Raw genomic sequence first — 23,438 nt, forward strand, 5'->3', positions numbered from 1 at the left:
AAGGTTTTAAAAAGCAGACTGATATTATCAAATTTGTTTTAGAAAGTTCTTTCTAACAGTAATGAGGGAAATGGATTATCTGCATACTCGTTTACTTACAATTTGATTATTGTAATTACAGATTGGTCCATAATAGGATATTTCATTCATTTATTATATTATGGTTTGTTTTTCGTTTTTTGTTTTTTACCAGTGAGATGTAACTTTATCTATAGAACAAAAAGCTCTCATACAAATGGCACTCTTCTCTTTCAGTTTTAATTGAAATGGCATTTTTAAAATTTAATTTGGCAGGGAATAGGTAATATGCTAAAATGGTTCAAAATCCAAAAAGTACAAAGGATATATAACAAAGAATGTGACTTCCACTGTTTCCTGATTATCTAATCCCCCTGCCCACAACAACCAATGTGATCAGTGCTTGTATACTCTTCCATAGAAATTTTATGCCTATGAAGATATTGTTTATATAACCTTCCCAAGAATATGTATGTTCATAAATTCTTTATTAGCCATATGGTATCAATCTTATCATACAATGCACATTGTAGAGTTTTCTCATTCATTGTTATGGCTACATAGTATCCAGTTATGAGCCACTGCTGTAATTTGTTTAGCTATTCTCCAGTAATGGGCGCTCAGGTTATTTCCTATCCTTTTGATTTTGCAAACAATGCTAAAATTAATAATACTGCCATTATCATTTCATACCTGTGCATTTGACACATGACATTTCACACAGGTGTATCTATAGGATAAGTTCCCAGAAATGGGATGGCTGGGTCAGAATATATGCTTTAGTAATTTTGAATGATATGGCCAAATTGTCCTGCATAGAAGTTGTACTAATGTACCCTCCCACTAGAAATATTTAAGGGTGGCAAAGCAATGTGTTGTTATCAAACTTCTGATTGTCTCTGAAATCTGACAGGTGAAAATATATTATCTTACTTTAATGTTCATTTGCATTTCCATATTATGAGAGATGCAGAGCATCCTTATATGAAGAAGAGATGGTTGATTTTCTTCCCCTCTGGATTGCCTGTTCATATCCTTTTCTTATTTTTCTGTTTGGTTACTCATCATATTCATATTAATTCATAGTAGTTCTTTAGATACTACAGAAATTAACTCTATATCTGTGACATAAATTGAAAATATTTTTCCAAGTTTGCCATTTATCTTTTGACTTTGTTTATGGGGATTTTGCTAGGCAGAAGTTGTTTATTATTGGGTAGTTGTATATATCCATCTTTTATTTTATAGGCCTTTGACCCCTCTGTCACAGTTTCTAAAGATTATTTTAAAAATTGTGACTACTTCAAGTACTTTCACTAATTCAGTTTTTATTAGGTGAAGCATATGAAATGGTCAATATGTGATCATTTCAACTTACAGAAATGGACATATGGTTCAAACTAATATATCAAATTTTCGATCCACTTGGAATTTATTCTGGTGAATGACATAAGGCACAGTACACACGAATGTTTGTACAGATGCTCACCCAACTGAATAATCCATATTTTATTTTCCACTGATTTTAATGGCACCTCTCAAATACTAATTTCCAAACTGAAGTTGTATATGTTTCTGATTTCCAAAATGCTCCCATTGATCTGACTGCCCAAATTCTTTTTTCACTTATGTAGAGTTTATATTTTAAAATCTCCCATTATTTTTTCAGAATTTTCCTCTCTTTTCTTATTTATTTTTCCAGGTGAATATTAGAGCTTTCCAGACTAGTTCCTAAAAAAGCCAATTTTGTTGGTGTTAGGCTCACTTTGAATGTATAGCCTGAGACTGAATTGCCATCTTTAAGATGTTACATTTCTGAACCAGCTTCTTAAACATTTCCATCATCTCAGTTCTCTAATCTGTTAATTCTGCATTAGCCTCCTGACTAACCTGCCTCAAGTAGCATCTTCATGAAGTCACATCCCTGGTTTCCCTAATAAATACTTTTTTGTTTTGCTCTCATGCTTTTTCCCTTCAGAAACCTGCCATGTCCTCCTCTCATCCGCCCCTTGACTGAAAGCCTTGATAAATCCACTTCTACATCCAGTTCATGCTCTCGGTGGAATCCTGCCTGGGCATTGTGACACTTCCTCGCGTGAGATCACTGCTCTACCTCACCAGCGAGCACTAGATTATGCTTAACTTTTATTACTCACTTGTACGTAATCTGAGTGGCTTCAGTTTCAAAAGCAGACAATTAAATAGTTCATGACACTTACATTAAAACCCAAATGTCTGTGGTTGGAATAATGACGCATGCTCACAAGGCAGATTTTTATTAGCTTGAACCTGCATATGCCTTAACTTCTTGTGTTTCCATGTCATACATCTCTATCCACTCATAAAATATGTCAACAAATATGCATTGCCTGCCCAGCATGTGCCAGGCACTCTGGTAGTCTTTGGGCATTTCTATCAGTCAAATGAGGCTGGGTTAAGCAGCAGTTAAGTGAGGAGTGAGTTCTACAATGGTGAATTATGGGAACACGGGCCCATGGACACAACAGAAACTTTCAGCAAATGACCTCTATTACTTGCACGACATATAGGACCCAAAAAGGCAAATAACGTCTATGCTACTTACACAACACAGAGAGTCCAAAAAAGCAGGGGAAGAAGCCCCATCACAGCTGGTCTTCCAGGGTGATGGCAAACTGCTCCAGGTTGGGGTTGATGGGTCGCAGCTCAGCAAGTCCTACTTCGTGCAGAGAAGAGAGACAAGTCTATACTGTTTGAGTGTGGTATATGTCCACCTTGGGGAGAGGGCCCTGCCACTGAGAATTCCTGCCTTGGTGAGCATCTCAGGCTGCTTATTCCCAGTTTCCAAGTTTAAGGTCTGGTCGGGCCTTTTCATTAGACTTAACATGTCCCCCAGGTTGTGAAATGGAAACAGTACAATAGAAGAGGAGGTGAGGGTGGAGGTGAGTGGAGAGGGCACGTGAGGGTTGTGAGGTGGCCACTTAGCAGTATATCTGTAACTATCCCAGAGAAGGAGGTGGAGGTAGGTGAGGTCTGGTTGATGACTGCTTAACAGCTGTCTGTGATTTCCTTAACAGTAAGAAATAACCCCCAGTCAGAGGTTTACAACTATAAAAGTTTGTTTTTTGCTCATTTTACATGTCTGTCCCCATTCAGCTTTGAGTCTGCTCCACATCTTCATTTTAGGACTTAGCTTAAAGAAGCAAGACCTGTCTGGGACATGCTGGTCTCATAGCAAAACAAAAGAACAGTGGTGAAAATCTATGAAACTCTTGCAAATCTCTGACTCAGAAACCACATTGTCAATTCCATTCTTATTTTTTTGTCCAAAGCAAGACACATGGCCAAATCTGATATCAATGGTACTAGAGATATAAAGTTTCAGAGAGGGGCCCTTTAGGGAAAGACACTGAATATTTTACCAAACAGTACAATTTACCACAATAGAAAGTGGCATAAAAGATATTGTACTAAAAAATATATATATTGTACTGATGTCAGAGCTTACAACCTAGCTGAAAATATGAGCCATAACCAAATAACACAATTGTGACAAAAGCTCCAAAAGAGAAGAGGATACTATGAAAAAAATAAAATGGGTAAGTCAACATAGCATGGGTAGTTTATAAAACTCCTTTGCCACAACCACCAAGAAATATGGAAGAGTTCATTGAAGTTAGATAGGCAAGAGAGAGGGTTACCTCCTCATCACATGCTTTGAATAGTTTGAAGTCATTCAAAACTTTTGGACATACTAATTTGACTGAGATGAACAGAATTATCATACTTCTATTTTTCAGATTTTTCTGCATCTAAACTCAACCAAGCAATCTTCTCTAAGGCTCAATATTCCACAATTCCGTATTACTATTTATTTTTCTATATGGCAAGTCAGAGACAACTTTATAATTGCATTAATGTGCTGACTTTTTCATTGGCTTTGAGGGTCCCTTACAGACAATCTGTGTTTGGACTGGGGATACCTTTCTACAAATTCAAAGACTTGATAGTTATACTATCTAGATATTTGCACAATATATGTAATATATTGCATTTTTTTCACCTAAAATTTTTATGCCATTTGCCAAAGAAGTTGGCAGTAATTCTAGAGCAAGGGGATGGTTTAATTATTTCAAATGGGAATGCACCCTATCCCTAACTTGTAATTATTAGACTGTTTCTGCTTGCAAAAAAAAAGATCTTACTCTCAATTATTTACTAAGAAATAAATGAGTAAACTAATAATGATGCTGGGATCCTGGTCTTGCTTTCTTAATGGATGCCTCAGAAGAGAGCCTTTGTAATTCCGTCTTCATACCATATGTCTCTGTTGACATTAAAGTGCTTAGTTCCAAATGAGTTGGCTTCATTCAAGCATCTTAACTCAAGAGTGGATGATTAGATCTTAAGCTGAAAACCTATTAGGATGTAAGCACTTGTGTTTTTGAAAGGTATTAAGGGAACATCATAGTGTGGTTGTAGATAAATCCTCCCTATCTCATAGTGGGTTGGCAAAAATCTCATTTGATCTTCAAACATTACAGACTAGCCTCATGTCAAAGTTAAGCACAGAATGAGAAATCTGCCCAGGGTTTGATATACAGCCCCACACTGGATGACGTCTAGTTTTCATTCATTTTTAGTAATAGTTTCAGAGATTCTGTCTCTGTGCAGAGATAGTCAGAAGGACCAAGTATGTTTTACGTGCAAAAGTAAACTGATCAAGATTCTGAGTTCAGGACAAGACCCCACCTTAATAGGACTTCTGAAGTGAATGCCACACTGTGATGGGTTTGGGCACTCACAAGATTTTCTTAATGGGCATCACGCTTCAAAGCATTCAGGGAAACAGTCTGCGTAGAAAAGGATAAATCACATGGTAGAAACTTTTAATCCTTCTGGGAAAGCACATACCAGTCTAAATAAAACCCAATACTATGATTGCTCCTGTTTTTATTTAACCACATGTGGGGTCCAAACTAATAGGATACCTCCCCTTCATCCCCCTACTAATTTGCTTAAGTCCCTATGTAATTTGGGAACATTTACTATAGAAATCCTATCATCAGCAAGGCACAGTGATCTTCATATAGGGAATGGGAAAATCATTTTATAACCATCTGCCTAATGTTTTGGCAGCCATTTGTTTAGCTTACGGAGCTACTACGAAGTTGGGACTCCTCATCAGGAATAGACATGCCTACTAGGAAATCGTCCAGGATGTAAAGTCCCAGGATTGAGATTTCCTAATTATGTTCTGACAGAAGAACTGTGGGGCTCCTGAAGTGTACCAGTCCTGAAGAATGAAAGAAAAGATTAATTTATCATTATCTGACTTTAAACATACCTTTTAGTTTCTCTCTCTCCCCTCTCATCTATTCCCCGCACCCACCCTCCTTCCCTCTCTCTCTTTCCTTCTTTTCATGGAAAAAAAATTACTGTGGATACAATGGAAAAGTGTAAAGTAGAGGCGGGTTCTGAGTAAAGCTGCTTTGGGAATTTTAGTAGCTCACACCTATAGCTATGCCATCCCTCAGTGTTTACCTCTCAGTTCACATCAACTATTGACAGCTCCTTTGGTGCTCATTAGGAATACAGATAGCCATGAAGGAATAAGAAATATATGCTTTATAAGAACAGGAATGTGCATTGCTGCTAAAAAAGTCAGATTTGTGTGTCAAATGGCTTATTGATATAAACATGAAAATTAAGAGCAGACCCCCAGATTAACTTGTACAGTTAACGCCTCTTTCCCACACCTCCCAACCCCCAAGGGGCTTCAGGCACCATAAAGATAGTATCTGGTCCAGGCATACAAATTAAAGTGGATTCAAGGTTCAGAATTGTAAAGAATAAGGCCATTCCTAAGAGAAATTGGGCACCATGAAAATAAACATTTTCATGGAAATTCAAAATAAAACATTCAGTACTGAGACCATGGTGGGAAGCAGGAGTGAGTAACAGAAGCTTCTTTACAAGAGCGCTGTCCCCAGTCGGATGAGTCTTTTATGCTGTAACTTAAATGCAGCGTTAATACAAACTTGCACCACTGGAAGTTAATCAGAGTACCAAGACAAACTCTCAACTATTACGATACTTATGTAACAACTGGACACCAGGACCCGGGTTCTATATTTGTAAGAAATATTTGTGTCTTTCTTACCAAATTCTGTTGACTTTTTTAGGCCTGATATGGGACAGTGGTTTTGTTTTTAAAAAAATTCTTTTAAAAATACACACTGAAATATTTATGAATAAAATAATACTGGGGGAGGGGTGGCAGTGTATAGGAATAGAGATGAAACAAGATTGGCCAGGGGTTGAGCAGTGTTGAAGCTGGCTGATGGGCAGACTCAGGTTCAGGATACTATTCTGATCTTTTTTTTTTTTTTTTAATATATCCAAAATGCTTTATAATGAAATTCTTAAATAAAGAGAAAATATTATAAAATATATCAGATACATAAAGATGTAATAAAGAATAATCTAGTGAACACTCATTTACCCATTATCGAGTTGAAGAATTAAAACATTCATTTTAGTTGAAAGAATTATAAAGCTACCCTTTCACCTTAATTATCTGATTACAACTAGCGTCATCTAGTTGGGAGGTGGTGGCTGATGGCAACTCACTGCAGCTGGTAACTCTCCAGATGTTCCCTTCAGCCAGCGAGCTCAGATCTGGATTCAGGCTTCAGTGAGACAATGGGCTGCAGTACAGCTAAAGCAGGCTGGGAAATAAAAAATACCTGGAATGAAATCCCTGCTCTAATTGCAGTTGTGTGACCTCAGGTAAAGTACCAAAATTCTCTGAGTCCCATTACCTCATCAGTAAAAAATATGATTTGTATTAACAGGCTTGAAGACTGTTAGAAGGATTACAATGTATGTAAATGACAGAGCTGACACTGTAATAATAGCAATTATTTTCTTTAATGTTTTAAAAGACAATTAGACATTTCCCAATTGAAATGGATGAGATCTCTGAACAAGGAGTAAATAAATATTTTATGGTCAGTTGAGCAAGGAAAGTCTCATTTACTGCTTGTCAAAGAAAAGAAGACCATCACCTGGAAAGAGTTTTAGTAGGGTCCAGGAACTGGGGAGGACAAAGGTAAGATATTCATGAGGTTTGGGGGATCTGAATTAAGGTGGTCTTTGAGTGTATGGGAATTGGGCAAAGTTTGTTATATTATGAAGATTGATGGATTAAGAGTGAAGAAGGCTTCAAAGGGATTCTTGAAGAATAAATCATCTTTCCAAGACATCGATTGCTCTGAGGAAGGGGAGATGAGTAGAGAAAGAATAGGTGTATTTGGGGGAGGTTCCTGAGAAAATGTCATTTGTAACTAGAATTTCCAGGGCATGAATTTTCTGGAAAGGTGAAGTTAGGTTAATGCAAATAATGAAGTTGTGTTAATGTAAACAGCAAATGGAGTGGATGTAGATGAGGTTTGTTTTCATTTACATAAGGGGTTCTAATATATATTTTTGTCTTTTTTTATTACCCGGACAGGCACATTCTTATGTCTTATATAAGAATAAGAATTCTTATATTCAAAGCCAGTCCGTTACTTTGTTTTGCACATATGCCATCCTCATCACTCCTCACCCCAACTCATATAAGACTTCTCTGGGAGTAGCAGACTTGGCTGGAGGTTGGAAAGATGGAGGGGGATTACATTGCAGAAACATAAAATCTTTAGTATAGAATATTAGGTGTCCATGATCTAGAAAGTCCTTTGGCCACCTTGCCATGCTCTACAGTTACCATCTCCATCCTGCCTTTCCCTTCCGCTTTGTTTCTTGTCTGCCCTTCTCTCAAGAGAAAAAAAATAGCTCCTACCATATTCCTATGCAGACCTCTCTATCCCCTGACCCCACTTTGGAATTCCCTTTGCATGTCCAAAAACTCATTAATATCCTCTGATAAACAATGAAGTATCCATTCTGGATAACACCTACTCCATCCCCACCAGATCCTTCGAAGAGAAGGAAGCATTACGGCAATGTTGCTACCACTCTCATGGGAATTATGGCAATCCCCTCCCAACCTCTTAGAATCTATGAACAGTTAAAAAAAGTTTTATTTTAAATAAAAACTTTTTTTCTATTTCAATAATTTAGAGCCTTAATTCAGCCAGTAATTATTCCTACCATGTTAAGTACTAAGAGATAAGCAGACTAATGACAAATCTTCTAGGGAGATTCAGTTTATTTGAGGATCTAAGGAAGATTCTTGAAGCATAGGCAGTATGCTTCAGTTCATTGACATCCACCTTTCCCGTTACCATATTCTCAAAATAGTATAGTCCAAGTTTGCAAAGTATCGGGCTTTTTCTGAATTTCATTTATGGTCATATGTATGGGCAGACCACAAGTTATACACCTTTTTGACTCCTGGTCAAGTTTTTCCTTACTACATTGGTCAGAAGGCCAGATTAGTGTGGCACAAATAGAGAACTTCCATTTCCAAGGTAGGAATCTGGACCAACCTTCCTTCTATAAACAATTAAAACCCTTGTATAAAATATAAGAAAAGCATCACCTTAAATCTATCAATGAACTCTCAAGAAAGGAAGGAATTTAAGCCCGGGGATTTATTTGCTGAACCAGATAAACTTGAACTCCAGTTTCCACAGCTCCAAGGGGCAGGTAATGGAAGACAAGTCTCAAGTCCCAACAAGGTGGGGAGACCACAAATCTGTAAGCCGAAGAGCTATACCCTCAGAGTGCAAGCGAAGTAGAAATAACTCTCCTTTCCAACCCCAGCTTTCCTCTATTCCCAACCCCAGCTAGGAGACCACAAAGAAAATCTAATGTTTATTGCTGAGCATAGGAGAAAAAGGAAAAAGAAATCACTGCTGAGAAATTGAAATAGTAAGCTTGACTCAGGTTTATAGCCTAAATTTACACTCTTTGGGTGGTTTAAAAAACTCTAGGCCAAGAATTTAACGAAGAATGATCCCAGATTTGTAGTGCTACAAGATGCATAACATGCAAAGCAGAAGCAAATGAGATCTTCCCTCAAGAATCCCACTTCTTTCCAAGACTAAAAGAATTCTCTTAAGTACAATCCAAGTATAATTAGAGGCTCACAATAAAAAATTAGGTGCACAAGGAAATAAGGTACCATGAGCAAGAATTAAAAAATAACAGCAGACATATACTCCTAAGGAATTCAGATAATGGAAGTATCAGACAGGCTATATAAACTATGTTCAATATCTTTAGAAAAATAACTGACACACTTGAAAATATGTGCAAGAAACAACAAACTATCAAATATGACCAGGCTTATTTTAAGAGAAATAAATTGAACTTCTAGAATAGAAGTATGAAATTCTTAAAATTAAAAACTCAATTGAGAGAGGAAAATGCATATTGCATATACCACAATTACAAAGAAAATAATGTGCAACTGAAGAGACAATGGTGGGTTAAAGTAACTCAGAACACAGGGGTAAGGAAGACAGTGTCTATATTTTAGAACCACGCATGCTCTTTGAGACCAATGGAAGAAAGGTTTATTTGATCTGGAACTGAAATTTTCTGTAGTGCATAATCTAATTCAGCCTATCTGTATAGCTCATTTGAACAACTGAAACACAGAGAGCACAGAATGAGAAAGAGGTCCTTTAATCCTGTTTAGATTATTTTAATGCCTGGAAACATCCTAGAGTATATTAACCAGATAATCAAAAAGTATTGGCAAAATCCCCTGAGGAAGGGGAGAAAGACTATGGAACTATTAAACGTTACCATCAAGGAATCCCCGATACTGTGTCAAACTTTAGGGACACCCAAATCAATAGGCCATGCCCTCGATCATGAGGCTTACTCTTGTGAAGCTTATGTAGGTAGCATAGAATCTTAGCCTACCTATAGGCATGCCTAAGAGTTACTTCTGGAGGACCGCTGTTGTTGCTCAGATGTGGCCTCAGTCTCTCTAAGCTCAAGTCTGCAAGTGAAATCATTGTCCTCCCTGCTAGGTGGTACAGGACATCTAAGGGTGAAAGTCTCCCTGGCAGTGTGGGAGATGACTCCCAGGGATGAATCCAGACTTTGCACCGTGGGATCACCAATTCCATTCTGACCAAATGGAGGAAAAGAAGTGTAATCAGTAAAGTATCAGTGACAGAGAGAGTTCAAATAGAGTTGAGAGGCTACTCTGGAGGTTGCTCTTACACAAGCTTCAGGTAGACCTTGCTACCTATCATAACCTGCCAACCCCCCAACCAGAACCATTCCAGCCAATCTTAAAGAATGTCTAGGGCAATATATAAGGCACTAGAGTAACTTGCCAGAAGCCTACAACCTTCAGATAGGTCTCTGGTCCAGATAAGTCCTGAAACCTAGCCCAGCCTCTCCAGAACATCACATAGTTCCATCTCCCTACCCCATATTAGTGACAGACCCTTCCAATATCAAAAATTTAGAATTGCCATAGCCCAAACAACCCCAAAGAGAGGTATGGAAAGATCAAAGGTGATGGTGGAATTATACATAGAAGATAGGACTTAACAAATGAATATGGATGCTGAATCATTAAGTTGATATCTCTTTTAATCTACAGAATTTTAGAGCAACTAGAAGTAAAAACCTAAAATTGTGAAATTGTAACCCATGTCAAAGTCTGAAATATGTTCTACAACTAATTGTGGTGCTGTGCTTGGAAATTTCTAGCTTTTTTGTATATATGTTATTGTTCACAAAAAAAGAAAGAAAAAAAGAAGTCAATTGTGATGATAAAAAATATTTAAGCCTGCTAGCCTCCTAGATTCTGGAGCAGCTAGAAGGAAAAATATGAGAGGATCATATGGTAGCCCGTGACAAACTCTGGGATCTGTCCTGTAACCACTTTCTGAAGAGTGTTTTTAAAACTATTGCTTTTTTATTCTTTTCTTTGTATATATGTTATACCATACAATAAAAAAGCTTTAAACAAATATAGATGTGTAAATAGCAGTTATTGAAGGTAATAGTGGAAACAAAGTCATGGATTAAAAGTAGTGGATCATGGATGTTTTTTGCCTTATGATGAGTCTGTAGATTTACTTGAAATTGGTGGAGAAGAGAGTTTTAGCTAAGAATGCTTAAGGGTGAATTATACAGTCACCATCAGGAAGTCATAATTACATTTGTTGGGAAATTTCCAGGTTAAATCACACCACAATTCATGTGATATTCCTTATAATGGATTTTTATGTATGCAGAGTGTGAAAGTCATTCTGAGTGTATCTGAAAGAGAAATAACCTACCAGGAGTGAGAATGAACTGACTAGAAACACAAACACAATTTGAGCTTCATACATAAAAATGCCCTGCCTTTTACAGTACTCATCTCAATCATCATACCCTGGTCATTGGTATGAATGGCCCTGTCTTAAGTAGAATATTTGAAAACGACACAGGATGAGTGCTGTTGTTACATACTGCTAACCTGTGTGTACATAGCCGTGATGAATGGAAGATAGATAAACAGTTGCATGGGAATAATTTCTGGTGGTTCATAATATTTTCATTTAAAATGTGAATAATTTTCTCTTAACCATGGAATTTGACTTCATTAAATCTCAAAAGAAAAAAATAGAAAAAAAAAGAGAGAGGGAGAGAGAGACAGTGGCAATTAGATGCAAAACGTGATCCTGGACAGGATTCAATAATGGAGGAGACAAAGTTGTTTTGGGGACTTATGAAAAAGTGAGAGTTTAGGCTTACTTATCAACATTAAATCTCTTGAACTGGATAACTGCTTTTAAGGTGGTCACATAAGTGAATATCCTCGTCCTTAGGAAATGTACATAGCCATATTAAATGCTCAAGGAGCATGATGTATACAGCCTACACTCTAGTGTTCATAAAATGGATTGATAAATATATAGACATACAGATAGATGGATGGATAGATAGATAGTTTGATGGACTGATGGACAGATAGAATGATATAGCCCATGTGGTGAAATGTCAAAAATGGTAGTTCTGGGTATCTGGGGGAATGGGGTATGTTGGAGTTCTCTGTAGGGGGGTTGTATGTATTGTTTTTAACTGTCCTGTAAGTATTAAAGTATTTCAAAACAAAAAAGTAAAGAAATAAGAAATTACTGTTGATAATATCATGGTGGTTCTTTACAAAAAATAAATATTCTTGTCAATTAGAGATGCATACTGAAGTATTTTCATCTGAAGTCAGATGAAATGACCCAATGTCTGGAATTTGCTTTAAAATGCAATTTTAAAAAAGGAAATTATTTTTCAAGTATGTATGTGGAGATAGATGAATTAAGATTGATGAAATATTGATAATCATTGACACAATAATGGGCAGATGGAAAATTTTTTATACTTATCCCTCTGATGTTAAGCATGTTGGAAAATTTAGATAATAATGAGTTTGCTTAAGAGAAAGAAAGTGAATTTACATGGCTAATGTGGGCCCAGATGTTTTCATTGTGTCCACTAAATAAATTTTTAGAATTAGGATTTTTTAAAATATGCTTATCTTAAATATTTTCAAGTCATGTTATTATATGTATAATACATGTATAAAATTTCACAGGCTTATATAAACTATAATACATGTTATAAGGAAAAAGAATAACAGACGTGGGTAGGCTTGACAGCATGTTCCAGTTTGTTTTTGCTACTTGCCAGAATGCAATATACCAGAAATGGAACAGCTTTTAAAAAGGGGAATTTACCAAGTTGCTAGTTTATAGTTCCAAGGCCAAGAAAATGTCCCAATTAAAACAAGTCTATAGAAATGCCCAATCTAAGGCATCCAGGGAAAGGTATCTTGGCTCAAGAAGGCCGATGATGTTCAGTGTTTCGCTCTCAGCTGGAAGGGCGCGTGGCAATCATGTCGGCATCTGCTAGCTTTCTCTCCAGGCCTCCTGTTTCATGAAGCTCCCTGGGAGGCATTTTCCTTCTTCACCTCCAAAATTTGCTGGCTGTTAGACTCTCTGCTTGTGGTTCTGTGGCATTCTGAAGCTTTCTCCAAAATACTTCTTCTTTTATAGGGTTCCAGTAAACTAATCAAGACCCACTTAAAATGGATGATGACATGTCTCCATCTAATCAACTTTAATAACCACAATTGATCAAATCACATCTCTGTGGAGGTAACCTAATCAAGTTCCCAAGCTATAGTACTGAATAGGGATTAGAAGAAATGGTTGCTTCCACAATATTGATTAGGATTAAAACATGGCTTTTCTAGGGTACATAAATCCTTTCAAACTGGCACACAGCAGATAAATAGAAGCTGAAAAGAAAATTAGTGAACTGAAAGAGAGGACTATAGAGATCATCTAGAAAGCAGCATAGTGACAAGGTAATAATAAATATGAATAAGAGAAAGAAGCATGGAAAATACAATGAAAGATGTAATAAATATGACTAGAATCTTAGAGGTATTCGAGAATGAGAATTAAACAGAGACATTGTCATTTGAATGACCTTCTATTACCTAAAACTACATGTCCAGTTTGACAATTTAAGGTTATGAATACTCTTCCTAATCTATACCCTCTTCTTGGGTAGTTTATCCATTGCCTTGGTTTTAACAGCCTCTATAAGCTGATTCTCCTAAACATATTACTCCAGCAAGGCCTCTCTTCTGAGCTCTGGATTCATATATGCCTACTTGATTTCTTCATTTGGACATTTCAGGGGCATCTCAAGTAACACATTCAAAAGTAATTTTTCATGATTAGAGACATGAAAGATCATAACCATGCATGGACAATGACAAATATTTTTGCCTTGCTGGACTTACAGTAGAAGACTAGACAGAGATAAAGAAGATGTGGCTAGCAAAACAGTATGGGGACATATACTGGAGAGCCTTTGATGCTTTTCCTGAGTTTGGACTTTGTGGGCAATGGGGAGTTATGAAAGGATTTTTATTTTCTGTTTATTTATTCATCCAATAAATATTAGTTGAGGTACTACATTGTACTAAGCACTCTGCTTGACATCCATGTACAAGCCAGAGTCTTCATAGAATCATAGTCTATCAAGAGAGGTAGGCCATCTAATTCACATTTTAGAATTATAACTTCACAGGCATGGAAGATGCACTGGATGGTAAGACTGGAGAGAAATAAGTTAGGAGGTGAGGCTGCTGAAGGCCTGAACTGAAACAGTGGGGAAGTAAAGGCAGTGAGGGATTGCTGAAAGAATCAGGAGGTAGAATGCACTGAATTGGTGTCAGGTTAGAATAGGGTGGAGAAGAATTGCTAAGAAAGGGACTAAGGGTGACACCAACGTTTTCCTCTGGTTCAGGAGACTAGGGGAATGGTAGTGCCTTTACCTGAGGTTGGTGAGGTGGAAGGAAGGAAGTGGATGGGAGGCACCTGTCTTCAGATTGGATAGTGAATTTAAGATGCCTACAGGACATTGAGTGAGGAGGCTGAGGGATTGTGGTTTAGGAGAGAAGTCGAAGATGGAGGCATTGGTTTGTGTGGTAGTTAGATTCATTGTCAACTTGGTCAGGTGAAGGCACCTAGTTCTGTTGCTGTGGACATGAGCCAATCATACGTGAACCTCATCTGTTGCTAATTACATCTGCAGTCGGTTAGGAGGTGTGCCTGCTGCAATGAATGACGTTTGACTTAATTGGCCTGTGCTTAAATGAGAGAATGCAACGTAGCACAGCCTAAGCAACTCAGCAGTCCTCATCTCAGTACTCTCAGCTCAGCCCAGGCCTTTGGAGATGCAGAAAGAAATCACCCCAGGGAAAGTTGTTGGAACCCAGGGGCCTGGGGAGAAGGCCAGCAGAGACCATCCTGTGCCTTCCCACGTAAGAAAGAACCTCAGATGAAAATTAGCTGCCTTTCCTCTGAAGAACTAACAAAATAAATCCCCTTTTAGTAAAAGCCAATCCATCTCTGGTGTGTTGCATTCCGGCAGTTAGCAAACTAGAACAGTTTGGGAAGTAATAGTTGAGCATAGCAGGTAGAGAAAGGTGACATGAGATTGCCAAGAAGTGAGAAAAAGTGATAATTTGTATTGCACACAAGAAAAAATGGCATTGGTCACTCATTTAGTCTTCACTTGGCCATAATTAACTATGCAACCTTTCCCAAATTTGTGCGAGTCCACCTGCTGCTATCTCATTATTCATTCTGGGGAGGACAGAGTCAACACTACATTTAGGCAGAAGAGTCAAGGGATGGTAGGATTTAAAGATTTCTGAAAGGCTTGCCGGCCACAGCACCTGAGATTGGCCTGGCCACAGCACCTGAGATTGGCCTAGCCACAAGCATGGTCCCAGGAGGAGCATCGGGTGCCTGCTATCCTGTTTGCTAGCAGTGCCTGGCAGATTGCAAACACTGTGCCTGAGAAAAGTAACGCATTCGTCGTTATAATGTTATTATTACCATTATTGCCAACAAAAATAATTGGTCATGCTTGTAGATTACTTTCATTGTTTATTTTGTTTGTTTTTTGTTTACTCTCATTTGATACTCACAATGACCCCCCCCGCCCTTGCTAAAGGTATCAAAGTGACCCCTTTTACATAATAAAAAAATAAAACCATCAGAGATCCAGTTTACTATGTGATGTAAGACACAGGACATGGGTATTTTAATGGGGAGAGAGTTAGGAAATGTCACACATGGGCCGTAGCCCCATGTCAGTGCTTTAGCAGTAGGTATGTGTGGTGGTTAAGCAAGTGGGACTCAGAGCCAATCTCCTGGGTTTGAATCCCAGCTACGGGGACACTGGCTGTGTGGTCTAAGGCAAGTTCTTTCATCCACTTGGCACCATTATAAACTGGAGAAAATAATAATACCTGAGGTTCTTGTGAGGATTAAATGAGCTAATTCCTGTAAAACGTTTAGCACCGTCCCTGCTGCATAATACATGCTTAACAAATGGTAGCTATTTTAAAATGATTATTCATGGAAAATTACAGGGGAGTGGAGAAGCCCTACAGTGATTAAGAAGGTAGTGCAATCATAGTGGCCTCCCAGAAATGCACTGTGTAAAAGTTTTAACAAAATGCATTGTGTAGATTTACTGGCCTCTAGGTGCCTGGGATGGGGACACTTGGCAACCGCTGCCGACACCATAGACAAACACGGCTACTGGGTGCTTCAGCTCCAGCACCCATTCCATCATCATCAGGTGAAGCCTTCTTCAAGGTCAAGCCCATCTTGATCCCAGAGAAGACTTTTGTGAAAGTAGTAAGGATTCAGACCATCTCATTAGTTGTCCTAAAATCAAGCAGAAGAGAAAGAAAAAATTGAGGGTTATTACACTGAGAATTAATCAGTTAAGAAAAGGTCAGAAAGTAAGACATGGGTTTAGCATGATACACATAGGTCCCACATGCTTTGAACTTTAAAATCTCTGTGTTAGTTTCCATTATAAGCAAGTTCATCATAAAGGGATTTCACTACACAAATAAAGTGTAAAGGAACGCAATCTCCATCCTGAATTTTTAAAATGCAATTAAAATCGGTGCAGAACCACTGAGCCTTGCCAAATCTTTGCTTTATATAACAGTTTGGAGAATCACAAACTTCAATTACTTTTGGCACTGTCTTGGTTTTCCATGAGGTACTATAGGTTATTAAATGCCACAGCTATTTCGCTTGCTAATGAATAGTTTACCCTACATTCAATTAGAATGGTTTTCCCTCCTTTTTTCTGTTTTATTTTGTTTCTCTTGCTTTTATTCCCAGCCCATTTTAAGAATTGATGAAAGCTGTCGGGGGTCAGGTTTTTCATCCAAGATGTCTTTAGGATTCTAGAGTTACCTACAGTAGAAATCTAGCTTCATCTTATGATCACTAGTGGTGGGTGCTCATAATCATGATTATAGCAAGAATAACTGTAGTTTTAACATTTTATACAAAGCCTTTCAAATCATTCTAAATATTCCATCTATTTCTCATAATACCATTTTGTAGTAGACAAGCAGGAGGTCTGTTATTCTTTTTGAAGTCAATAAGGCAAAGGAAGTTCAGGGAATATTCCCAGATCATAAACTTCATCATGAACAAAGCAGAGCAAAGCATGAACAGGTAATGTGTTCACTCTATGTCCATTCCATCAGGCTCTCCAGCTCCGTGATTTCTCTCTCTCCCCCCTCAGGTGACTGAAGATTTGAGATCAGAGGATGCTAATAGTAATTTTCACGTATTTTAAATTGCCAGCTAAGCGAGGTCTCATCAGTTGGATAGCAACCCCTTCCTTGACTGTGGTGTGCTTATTCATTTCATAACTTCACTTCAACCAGGAGCCAGAGTGTTGGAGAGGTGTGGCCTCAACTATGTTTGACATTCATAGAGAAGGCCAGAATTGGTCACAGACACTATGCAATCCCACCAAGTGTACCTGTGATATGTATTTCAGAAAAGCCAAAATTAAACTTACCAATAAAAAAGGTCTCAAGATAAGGAAAAGCTGACCAATTGAAGAACTCTTGAATATTTATCAGCTTGCGCTACAGTTCTAAACTAAGACTGAACTTTGGAGTTCCATCCATACCTACCCCAAAATTACGTGTTTGGTCTATCGAGTCCTTCCTCCGTCTTCGGCACTGAAGACAACTGTTGCAGGAGGTGGGAAGATGAGTAAGACACAGCCCACTCCCTCGCAGAGATCTGTGGTCATGGACTGCCCTCACCTCGACTAGGACCAGATACCTCACACACGTGAGAGCTCATCCACTTTGAGATCAAACCCATCATCACCACTATAAGATAAAGATCTAGATGAAGAGGAGGCAACTGGTGGGCTTCCAGGAATCACTTCTCTAAGTCTCAACCACCCCTGCTTCGTCCAGCTTCCACACCAAAGTTCTTCTCCTCCTTTATCTGCGCTTACCTCCTGACTAAATTGACTCAGATATTGGCTCCTTTAAGGCAGAAGGGACAAGCTGACAGCATGCAGCTGGGGCAAACTGCCTCTGCTTTGGGAGCCTTCTGGCTTCTTATGCCGTGTTTCTTCCATCTACTTATTCCTACCATGTGTCCCAGCCATGTCCCTATCTCTGGATTGGGACCACCTGTCCAGACCCTGAGGCACTTTTCCCTTTGGTGTCCAACTAGCCACTTGGCCCTGATCCCACTTATCATCATGAACAGAGCCCCCCTGGTAGGGCCCAGGGGCTGCCCGGGTCCTGACGCAGGACTGCTCTTCTGGCACTTTCCCTGGCTCCCCGGTTCTGGCTTAAGGCTCAGAGGAGCTCATCCCCAGGTATATTTCTGTTTTAGCAAAAATATAGCTAATACTGATCAAGCACTTACTGTATTCTGGGCACTCTTTTAGGTACTTTCTATGTTTATTTAATCCTCACAACAGCCCTGTAAAGTAGATACTATTTAATCCCTTCTTTTTTTTTTTGAAGGAAATTTAATCACAGAAAGATTAAGTCACTTGCTCAAGGCCACCAGCCCCACAGACTCCAGTGCCCTACCCTGAAGCTTCTTCTTTCAGAAAATCAGCTTCACTGTGATTGGTTCCAACTCCCGGGGTGGGGGGCAGGCATCAATTCAGAATGCTAATTGAGCTCTGAATGACTGCCCGAGGGCTGCATAATGAAAGGCCCACAAACTGTACGACTGAAAACAACCAAAATGTATTCTTTCACAGTTCTGGAGGCCAGGAGCTGAAATCAAGGTGTCAGCAGGGCTGATTCCTTCTGAAGAATGTGAGGGAGAAGCTGTCCCATGCCTATTTCCCGTGCCTTTCTCTCTCCTAGCTTCTGGTGGTTCTTTGACGTTCCCTTAGCTTCCGTTCTTACCCCAATCTCTACCGCATCACCACGCAGCTTTCTTCCCTGTGTCTCTGGGCCTGTGTCCTCTCCTCCTCATTTAAGGTCACCAGTCAATGTATATAGGACCCCCTAATCCAGGATGATTTCATTTTGCGATCCTTAGCTAATTGCTTTGGCAGAGACCCTGTGTCCTAATAAGCCCACATTTTGATGTTCTAGGTGGACATGAACTTCAGGGGACCCATTCAACCCCCTACAGTTCCTTCCTGCCAACATTTCTCTTTCTTAAAACCTCAGCTTCTTTCTGTGACAGGAAGAGAAAACGTGGTCATAGGGCATTCCCCAGCTCCCCACCATGAGGCACCCCTTCTCTCCACCCCCATATCCCGCTTCCACAGGGTGTCCTGTTGCCACCACTTTTTCTGCAGCAGAGACCTAATTCTCCAGCGCCCCAGGCCTTCAGCTGTTCTCGGGGCTCCAAGGTATTGCACATTATCATTACTGGCTCAGCTCCCCTCATAAGGTTTCCAAATAAAGGGCTGGCCCGCCAGATCGTAAAGGTTAGGCCCACATATTCCAGAGGGCTGCGTCAGGCAGCTTTCTATTAGAAAGCTTTTGCATCTGGAGTTTTCTAATGGTGCCTTCAGGCAAAAAAAAAAAAATTAAAATTAAACCACCAACCAACAGCCCCTCCCCCCTCACCACCACCTTTCCAGCTTTCCCCAAAGCAAGATTTCTGACTTGGTTAAGTAGAATTCATTAATAAGCAAGGGGGTGGGGGTGGGGGGAAATCACTCCAGGCAGTTTACTCTTAAAAATGTAAGCTGTTAAAACATTTTGTGGTGCAAGCATTCTGAAAATATTGCATTTTCTCTACTGTTTTGTGTGTGTTCAGAAAATCAAAGATTTTCCTGATACATGTAGGAAATCTTACGGCAATGTTCAAATATGAGACCATTTGGCTCTTAGGGTGCTTTATAATGATGGTGAGGTGCTTAGACATTTGAGTCCAGAGGTACCATTTTACTTGGGCTCCTCTGCTCTCCACTGCCTTATTTCCCCCCTAAAAATATGATTTAATGCCCGGGGTATAGGTAATTACAATCCTTGGTCCCCTTGCATGTACTAAAGGGTTGTCCATCTTTCTCTCTCTTTCTCTCTCTCTCTCTCTCTCTCTCTCTCTCTCTCTCTCACACACACACACACACACACACACACATACACACACACATACACCTGCTCGTTTGGGTGGAGGTGGGGTTATAACCCAGAAAGAACCCAAGAAAGAAGTGATTTTAAGGCGCCTATGAGGTCATAGCTGCCTGGGCCCCGACGGGAGCCAGGGCTCGGGAGAAGGGGCCGTGGAGCCGTCTTTGCAGGGGGCTCCCAACTTGTCTTTGTCTGAGGCCTGGGCACTGGGCCAGCAGCCCCAGCCCAGCAGATCACCGCTCTTGGCCTCCAGCCCAGTGATGGATCTGACTGTCATTTCCCTACCCCCAGTGAGGCAGGAGACATACTGAGTGGAGGGACAAAGAGGAGAAAACAGAGCTTGGTCTGGGAAGAAGTGGGATTGACGACACTGAAGGTTACAATCTGCTTTTGTAGGACTCAGCTGGTAGGAGGGCGCCTTGCCCTGTCCCGGTGCCCCCTTGTGTCAACTCCCCACCCCTCTGTTAGAAGCCATCATGAACATCCAGGGAAAATAATGACATCACCAGAAGGAAGATCTTGTAATCAGCCAGCATGGGAGGTGCCGCTCTATCCCACTGACGATGAGATGCTGGTGAGCATCAATTTTATTTTCAGAGATTTCCTGAAAAGGGAAATCCATTATCTTCCTCGACAATGAATTCCATAGTTTAACATCCCTTACAAACAAGAAATTCTTCCTTCCCCCCAACTTAAATCACTCATACCACAGACCAACCCCTATGTACTTACCCTAGGGGGTATAAGAAGGCTGACAACAAAATGATGGCTTCTATGAACTTAAGGACAAAATCCAAAAGCTCTAATAGCTGTAGGGCCATCTTGCTTTGATTGGTTTTATTTTCCTCCAAAACCTTTACATTCAGCTATTGTTTATGAATGTATTCTTCTTAATTAAATACCTGGCACCACAGAGATGTGAAGAATCTGAGAGCTCATCTAGTCCAAATTCCCTTACCTTTCTGATGAAGAAATACAGAAACTCAGAAAAGTTAAGAGACTAGTTCAAGATCACACAGGTAGAAGAGCTGGAGAAAGAACTAGAATCCAGACAAAGCAGGTGGCTTCTCCCTCTCTCCCCCTCAGTTGTGCTTTCCTTGTATTTTTCCATTTCAACCTGAAAATTTTAAGTAAATATGTATTTCTTTCCAGCTTATATATGATATCTGTTTATTAATCTGTATCTCCCTGCAGATTGCATGAATTCATGTTCCATGTCTGTCTTGTCCTCCTATGAATCGTAAGATTCAGCAAAATGACTGGACTACGGTAGTTAAGGAGTATTTGTGAATGATGAATAAGCAGGTGGGGGAGTAATAATATCACACTGTGAAAAAATAAGTCAGATGGCAGATTGCAGAGACATTGGGAATGCTGTGAGAGACACTGAATCTGTTGATTTTTCTCTTTGTAGTGGTCACAGTGCTGGTAGAAGAACTCTGAATGCATATTCCCATGGAGATAGTGAATGGGCAGGATGAAAGCTTGGTGATTGTTCAAAAGCCCATTCCACTTTAATAGGGCAGGAATATTTCAGAGGCTACCTAGAGGATGGATGACATTCTCCACTAAAGGAGAAGCCCATATAGACTCAGAAAAAGGCCCTACCTGGTGAGGCCCTTACAGAGGCTGGGCCTCTCTGCAGTGTTCGGAGCTGTTACTCCCCAGTCAGGCCTTCTTTCAGGCGTTCGGTTTTCCAGACTTCCCCAAGCTGAGTTTCCCCACTAGCGATGTAGCTGGAAGTCATTCATGCTGTTCACCAAATATTTCTAACTCCCTGCTCTCTGAGCCCATGGCAGGGCTGCATCTCCTGGTTCTCCTGTAGCCGGGTGGGGCCAGTGAACTGTGCGAAGAGCTTTGTGACGCTGGCTGCAGACGTGCCAGAGTTCTCTTTCCGCTTGTCACAGCAACCAGAACATTCCAGAGAGCGGCTCCTCCCTCAGCCTGGGAATCTGAGTGAGGGGACAGGGAGCAGGGGCTGCACGTACATGAAGGGCGACACAAGGCAAAAGAGCCGTTCGAAGCCACTAAAATGTGGGGGTTCTCATAGAGCACAGCCTAGCTGGGGGGACGGTCTGTGAGGCAATGATAGGGACGTAATGACCACGGCTGTTAAGAGCACTGACGTGTGAAGAGAAAGGGATTCCCTTTCCAGATCTCCCTGTCATTGAGGAGCCAGGCAGAGACCTTGTTTGGAGACTTTAAAACCACACCTGTCTTGCCCACCTTTTTTTTTTTTTTTTAACAGAGAGCAGAGTATCTGGGCTCAGAGCACAGAGTATCTGCCTAGAACTTAATTCTATTGTTTTGTTTTCACATTTCCTTTTACAGTGACCTCTATTTATGAAATTTGACGTGGCATTAAAAAAATACATAGTATTGTTATAAAATGTCCTTTGATAATATAATTATACTTATAACGACGGTATAGCTAACATTTCTACAGTGCTTGCTGTGTGACAGGCCTATTTTAAGCTTTGATATGTATTGACTAATGTTAACCCTCAGACCATCCTGAGAGGTAAATTCTGTTATTACCTCCATTTTTCAGATGACAAAACTGAGGCACAGAAGTTAAAGAAGTAGCTCAAGTTCCCCTTGTTACTGACAGAACCAGATAATTGATTTAAAGAAAAATATCATTTTTCTTTTGGTTCAGGTGGTATGTTCGTGTGGCAAAAATGATGAGTGTGGTGCACAGATGACCCACCTTAGGGAAACTACTCTTTGCTGGTCTGGAGCGTTGCTTTGCCCCCCCCAGACGGACCCTCCTCTGGTCCTCTTCAGGCCCCTTTGCTTTGGATCCCGCACAGAACCTCAAGTCTCGGGAACTCAGGACAGTACTCTTCTATGTGACCACAGAAGGGACAGGTCTTTGTGAGACTTTGAAGGAAGATAGAAGGAGCTATTGCTGATCAGAGGGGAGTGAGGCTGAAACCATTTGCGTGTCTCAGCTTTCATCACCAGAGACGTCCTCCAGAAGCACTGGAGCTATTGGCACCCACTCAACAGAGGGATACACGGTGCCAGCCAGCCCCGCTGCTCCCACGTCTTCTCTGTTGAGGGGTTACAGGAAACACCTGGATAGCAACCCATCGACTGGCAATAGATTTTTCTGAGTATTTTCTTTTAAAATTTTCAGACCTTAAAATATTCCGTGCTGGCTACTGTCATTTTTATAACAAGGAAATTTACAATAAATTCCCCCTGAGATTTATTTAGCATGAACACTTCAGTTTCTTTGTGTGTTTGTTAATGTGTGTCGTGTTCTGTGTGTGTTTGTTAATCTTATAAGGAGTCTTTTCTTTTGGAGATAATTGTGGCTTAGAGACCTATAAATTCCCCAGGGGGGGAGGTGGGTTGGGGAGGGGGAGTGGGGCTGTAGGTTTAGGGATCAGTGGGTTTGAAAGGGGCTTTCCTTTTTCAGGATCCGGCTCCCACAACGAGAGAAACCAGTCTTCCCGATGCTTCATTTTGTCCTTGCCATATTTCAATAGCA

General features: G+C 40.0%; 3 long non-coding RNA genes across 8 annotated transcripts in view; 2 read left to right on the forward strand and 1 right to left on the reverse strand.

Annotated features, from left to right (window-relative positions):
* LOC143673533 (uncharacterized) overlaps positions 1 to 2,239 on the forward strand; it is a 16,751-nt gene extending 14,512 nt beyond the window's left edge. The window contains exon 3 of the long non-coding RNA XR_013170427.1: positions 1,997 to 2,239. This is a non-coding gene — a long non-coding RNA (uncharacterized LOC143673533). The remainder of the gene's footprint in view (positions 1 to 1,996) is intronic.
* Positions 1 to 21,983, reverse strand: part of LOC143673530 (uncharacterized) — a 22,798-nt gene extending 815 nt beyond the window's left edge. For 2 of the 6 annotated variants that reach the window (XR_013170424.1, XR_013170420.1), the window contains exons 1-6: positions 21,548 to 21,983; positions 16,029 to 16,220; positions 6,631 to 6,728; positions 5,154 to 5,293; positions 4,750 to 4,850; positions 2,603 to 2,713 (exon numbers count right to left, since the gene is read on the reverse strand). This is a non-coding gene — a long non-coding RNA (uncharacterized LOC143673530). Of the gene's footprint in view, positions 1 to 2,602; positions 2,717 to 4,749; positions 4,851 to 5,153; positions 5,294 to 6,630; positions 6,729 to 16,028; positions 16,221 to 21,547 lie in introns of all 6 variants that reach the window. The other 4 variants (XR_013170422.1, XR_013170423.1, XR_013170425.1 and 1 more) reach the window with 4 other exon arrangements.
* Positions 21,737 to 23,156, forward strand: LOC143673529 (uncharacterized). Its single transcript, XR_013170419.1, has 2 exons — positions 21,737 to 21,973; positions 22,599 to 23,156. It is a non-coding gene; the product is annotated as an uncharacterized LOC143673529 (long non-coding RNA).
* Positions 23,157 to 23,438: the final 282 nt, after the last annotated feature.

Source organism: Tamandua tetradactyla, chromosome 2, assembly GCF_023851605.1.
Source record: "Tamandua tetradactyla isolate mTamTet1 chromosome 2, mTamTet1.pri, whole genome shotgun sequence".
Lineage (NCBI taxonomy): Eukaryota > Metazoa > Chordata > Mammalia > Pilosa > Myrmecophagidae > Tamandua > Tamandua tetradactyla.